The sequence below is a fragment of the Berghia stephanieae genome, chromosome 13 (genome assembly GCF_034508935.2).
Source record: "Berghia stephanieae isolate SIO BIC M18660-M18661 chromosome 13, UCSD_Bste_1.3, whole genome shotgun sequence".
NCBI lineage: Eukaryota > Metazoa > Mollusca > Gastropoda > Nudibranchia > Aeolidiidae > Berghia > Berghia stephanieae.
Window position 1 is genome coordinate 36,034,174 of NC_088372.1, and position 6,000 is coordinate 36,040,173.

A 6,000-nucleotide genomic window follows, 5' to 3' on the forward strand; every position below is an offset into this window, starting at 1 on the left:
ATTAAATGGAAGCGTCCAATGTAATCAACGAAGACAGCGTGAGGAGAGCATGCCTCAGCGGTACGGTCTTTGCTTCATACCCCAAAAGGTACCGAGTTCGATCACCCACTGGTGTCACCTCGCCTTGCTCAATTTGCGGCACTGCACTGCGGCTGATGCCTGGGTTGTTCCAGTTTTCCCTTGGAAAAGACCTTAGAGACAAATTTCCCCTTTGGGATGAATAAAGGGAATTTGTTTTTTTAATTTTATTTATAAGACAGACAATGTGGACATTTCGGGTTAGAATTTACTGTCTTCGTTGATGACATTGAATCTTCCATTTTAGTTCCTGTTGTTATTTATATGGATTTGTTTGCAAGTCTGATAACCAAAGTTTCAAAGTTTATTCAATCTTAGGCTTTCCCTAATAAATCAACAATTTGATGACAACATACATGAAAGTGGAAAAAATTTTTAAAATAAAAAATGGTAAATGGAACCAAAAAATAAACTGATACACCACACTAAAAATACAACAATCGTAATACCACCAATACGTACAATAATAATAATAATAATAATAATAATAATAATAATAATAATAATAGTAATAATAATAATAATATTAATAATAATAATAATAATAATAATAATAATAATAATAATAATAATAATAATAATAATAATAATAATAAAAATAATAATAATATAATAATAATAATAATAAAATAATAATAATAATAATAATAATAATAATAATAATAATAATAATAATAATAATAACCCACATTGCCAAACTCCCATTAGGTCTTCCTTCACAGCAGTGCCAAAAGTTTTAGCTCGGAGCTGCTGCTGCAGACTCTTGTTGTTATAGCCGATGGAGGCGAAGAGGTTTAAGGTATCTGGCAAGAGAGGATCGTCGAATGGAGAATAAGTCACGGCAACCCTTGTACGCAGAATCCCTGACTACGTCTAGAGCTGCACATACGAGATGGAAGTCGGTTTGGACGAATTCAATCCCTCGTGGGGGCGGGGACGTTACCTCCTCTAAGCTTGGTGAGAAGTTGCCAGGCTTTGATACCAGTAAGAGGAGACACTGGGTGGCTGCGAATCGGCTTCGGTCGAGGAGCTGCCTAACGGCAAGTGCGTTACATCGGTAGGGTCTTACTACCTGTCCAATATGTACCCGCTGTGGGCAAGAACCTGAGACGGCAGAGCATCTAGTCGAACGGCGTGTTGTGACGATGCTACCCGGCGGGTTTGCGACGGTGCACGAATGCGGACCAGACTTTGCTGATTGGGTCGATCGTCATAACATAGTAGTGTGAGAACCATAAGAGGCTGCTGCCGAATGGGTGACCTGTACTGTATTCTTTTGAGAACTGTTGCTGGGTAAGAAGATTAAATAAGACTTGTCTACTATTACGAAATATTCATAGAATTACGACATTTTGTCTCCACTTGTAGAACTTCATGAGCATCTCTAAGTCACTAAAACTTATTGAAAATGAAAGTTGATGCCAAACTACATAACTTTTAGGATTTTGAAGTGTAATTTAATCCTTTTGAGGGCAGATTGACGTGTTTTAAAGTTAACTGAAGCAACTACAATTTTTGATCACCTTAAAATTACGAATTTTGACATTTTTAAGTTGGCAGGTCTGTAGATATAGCAAATTGGAGATTGCCAAGCATGCCAATCAACGATGATGCACTGTAGTAATGTTCAAATTCAAACCTTTTTATTTATCTAAATACTAAAGATCTACGTCTTTTATTTCTTTCTTTCTATCTATCTATCTATCTATCTATCTATCTATCTATCTATCTATCTATCTATCTATCTATCTATCTATTTATCTATCAATCAATCTATCTATCTATCTATCTATCTATCTATCTATCTATCTATTTATTTTTGTATGTATGTATGTATGTGTGTGTATGTTTGTATGTATCTATATATTTCTATCTATCTATGCGACGTCTAAGAATTCCTCACAAACCAGCTAGAAACTCTACCAGTGTATGAATGTTTAACATTCTTATCACTCTCGCGAAAGTTAACAGTTTGTCACGATTCGCATTGTTTTTAAAAGTCCATTATCTTTTTAATTCGTCGATACTTCCGGTCCATCATCATCATCGTCATCGTTTTGAAAGCGTCGAAGCTAATTTAATACGAATATCAAAATCACATAATATTATCGGTCAATTCGCCAGATCCTGGATACTAATTCTACGCCGTCTGCTTCTGTTTGTCCAACACTTGGAATTCCCGTCATTATCCCTGGCACATTGGCGCCCCTTATCTCAACACTCACGTCATGTAACCCATTGCCTCAAAACGAGGCTTATGATGTGATGATCGAGATCAAAATGGCAATGAGTGATGCTATGCGTTAAGGTAAAGTACTCAAAACACCCGACTGCCGGATATGACGTGATAACATGCACAATCTTTGTGTAACCTCGAGCGTCTGTAGTCTGATTGATAGAATTTAGTAAGAATTGATCATTAAAATGGATGCTTAAAATCATAATAAAGAGATGAGTGACGTAAATTTCGTTCTATCTATGAATGTTAAAGGATATACATAGGCGTGTAGAACTAATGAGTATTTTGCTAAAACGCATACCACCTTGCAGTTTAATTTAGTTTGGCTGTCATTGTTTACAAAAAGACTGGCAACACGTGAAAAAACACGTGCTCCTACCTTTGACCGTTCACTTTCCATAACAAATTATATATTTTTAAACGCCATCAATACGTGGTTGTTAGGTGGGAAAACAAGCACATTTTCATAATAATTAACACCTCAAATAATATCTAAATATAACATAACATAACACATGGTATAGGGCAAATTAGGATACAATCCCTTGAATGCCCTTAATATTAATAGAAATGCCTTAAATCTATTGATTAAAGATTACAATAATGATACACTGGTAAAGATAATATTTCAACCTAAATGTACTCATGCAAATGTGGTGTACAGGCATATATCTTTAACCGTGACATGCAAAGCACACACACACACACACACACACACACACACACACTCTCTCTTCTCTCACACACACACACACACGCATATATAGAAGATGGCCATAATAACATAACAATACATAATATATACATACAAGATTGACAGCCATGTCAACAGCTGTGCAAAAAAGTATTATTCATCATATATAAATCTCCCATCATATAATTCCCTGTCTACTAACACCTTGAAATAATCCATAGATTTTGCATTCTTTGTTTCAAATTTCAAATTGTTCCATTTATGGACAATACGAATACCGAACCAGTTTTGATGTTTTACGAATCAAATGATAACATTTATCAACAATACTCTTCAACAGTCGTAACGTCACTTCCTTCCTAATGACGCATGGTAACTTAGTAACACTGGCTCTAAACTATCGGAACAATGGCGGACGCCCGTATGAAATATTTCACCGGCGAGCATAAAAGCGTATCCAGAGGGGAAAAAAACACATAAATTTGAACATGTTTTGTCTTTTACACATTCTGATTACAAGGGATATGAAAAGTTCTAGCCAGAATGAAGAATAAAAAGTAATGATTTTCTTTGTTTAGAACCAAGATGGCTGCCGTTGCCAGGCGGCGTTACATCAGATTACTGAATCCAATTACCGTCGATCTATTCTAAGACCATATTAAAGTTAATTATTCAAAATTAATGGGTTTGTGAGGACAAAACAACAACTATTTGGATCCTGATATTAAGAGTAATTTTGCCATATGTGACCCTCCGCCTCGAAACGGTATTAAGTCGGATTTTTCAATTTTGGGTTTTTGGTACCCAATCATAGCTTATATTATGCTTAAAATTTTGATACCAATTTATAAATTTATAATTATCAATTGCCCAACTATGACCGTTTAAAGTAGGGAGAGTGAAAATCCAAGTTTTGAGAAAATCGACTTTGAAGTGAGGCACCGTTTTCACACATAATCAAATCAATGGGCAAAGATAACTCCTCAGATACGGGCATTGAAACTTTAACGAGAACAGTAAAATTTGCAGAGAAGCCAATTTTCAATTTGACTCACAGGAATTTCAGACACCACTCGGAGGAATTTCAATGCCGAAAGAGGAATTTCCGCACACACAAAAAGGGAATAGGGATGATATTTGGTATTGTGTTTACATATTGTATAGATCTAAATAGATAACTGATTACAAATATTTTCTGATATATGAACACATTGCCAAATACAACCCCAAAGTTTCCTTATTTCAAGTGAAGAAAAGCTCCAAAACATAATGATGGTAGTGAGGATGATGTTGTGTTGGTAGTAGTAGTAGTAGTAGTAGTAGTAGTAGTAGTAGTAGTAGTAGTAGTAGCAGCAGCAGTAGTAGTAGTAGTAGTAGTAGTAGTAGTAGTAGTAGTAGTAGTAGTAGTAGTAGTAGTAGTAGTAGTAGTGATGATGATGATGTCATAATGGCTGTAGTAGTAGTAGTGGTAGTGATGATGATGTGGTGGTGGTGGTGGTGGTGGTGGTGATGACTGTGGTTGTAGTAGTGGCAGTGGTTGTAGTAGTAGTGATGATGTGGTGTGGGTGGTTGTAGTAGTAGTGATGATGTAGTGGTAGTGGTTGTAGTAGTAATGACGATGTGGTGGTGGTGGTTGTAGTAGTAGTGATAATGATGTGGTGGTTGTGGTTGAAGTAGTAGTGGCAGTGATGATGCGGTGGTGGTGGTGCTTGGAGTAGTAGTGGTCGTGATGAAGATGCGGTGGTGGTGGTTGTAGTTTGTGTGTGTGTGTGTGTGTGTGTGTGTGTTTGAGAGAGAGAGAGAGAGAGGGAGAGAGAGAGAGAGAGAGAGAGAGAGAGAGAGAGAGGGGAGAGAGAGAGAGAGAGAGAGAGAGAGAGTGCTAAAAGTGTATCAAGTGATAAGTAGAGCAACACGAACTTTAAAAACCAACGAGGCTAAAGTTTGAGGTCAAAGTATTTGTTATTAGCTATTATTGGCAAGTGCAGCCTTGGAAATGGTGGCTCTCTGAGAGAAAGTCAAATCTTGTTTTGAATATTTCACCGATAGTTGCTTTTTTAAACTTTAAATATATATAGCTTATCGTCAATACTTGTGTTGAATTATTATGTTTTCATGTAGAAAAATGATTGTAGTTTCTGAAACAACCAAAAACTGAAATTTGATCATTTTGACCATTTCCACTTTAAAACCGGTTTTCTTCCGTTTTCCAAATCCCGACTTAATACCGCTTGGAGACGTAGGGTCACATATATCATGAATATAACTGGTATGCATTTTTGTGTGTGCATGTTTGATTTTACTAAAAGTGTATCATCTACAATATTATAAACCAATAAACGGCAGAGCTATTTTGTGCACAACGTTTTCCTACTCCAAAAGTTCCGAACCACCAGCCTCGAACGCGAGACGAAACGATACTTTCTATCGATTGTCAAGATTTAGTTCAACGTTAAGCCGTGATATCTTTCAGGATATCTCACTCACATGATTTGTAGATTTGATTTCATCTTTACGATTCACTTCGTAATTTGACTAACAGTCACTAGTTTCACTCAACGATTCTCACATTGACGTTTCCTTCCCTCAAGTCTGCCTCATGTTCGTGTAGTGATTTTTTAGAATACTTTTTGAGAGGAGACACTTTTCATAATAATAGATGGATTATGGGTTTTTATTGGTAACAGTTTGTGATATGTTGATTGATGTGCACGAAATTGTGGGACTCGGTGCGAGAGGGCGTGAAAACGTTAGTTGAATAAACAAGGGAAAATGGGTTGTCAAGAGAAGAAAAGCCGGCAGAGAGGATGGATTTTGTTTGTGAATTGAGTTTGGTTGTTATTTCATGTAGGTTAAACCGCACAGTTACAATCTGGAACGTGTGTCAATCAAAACGGAGATTTTTTTTAAAAAAGCGAAAGTACCCCACTCAATCCCTCGCCGCATCTTTGATAGTTACAGTCTGCTGCTAAGCAATGTGTACACAAAAATG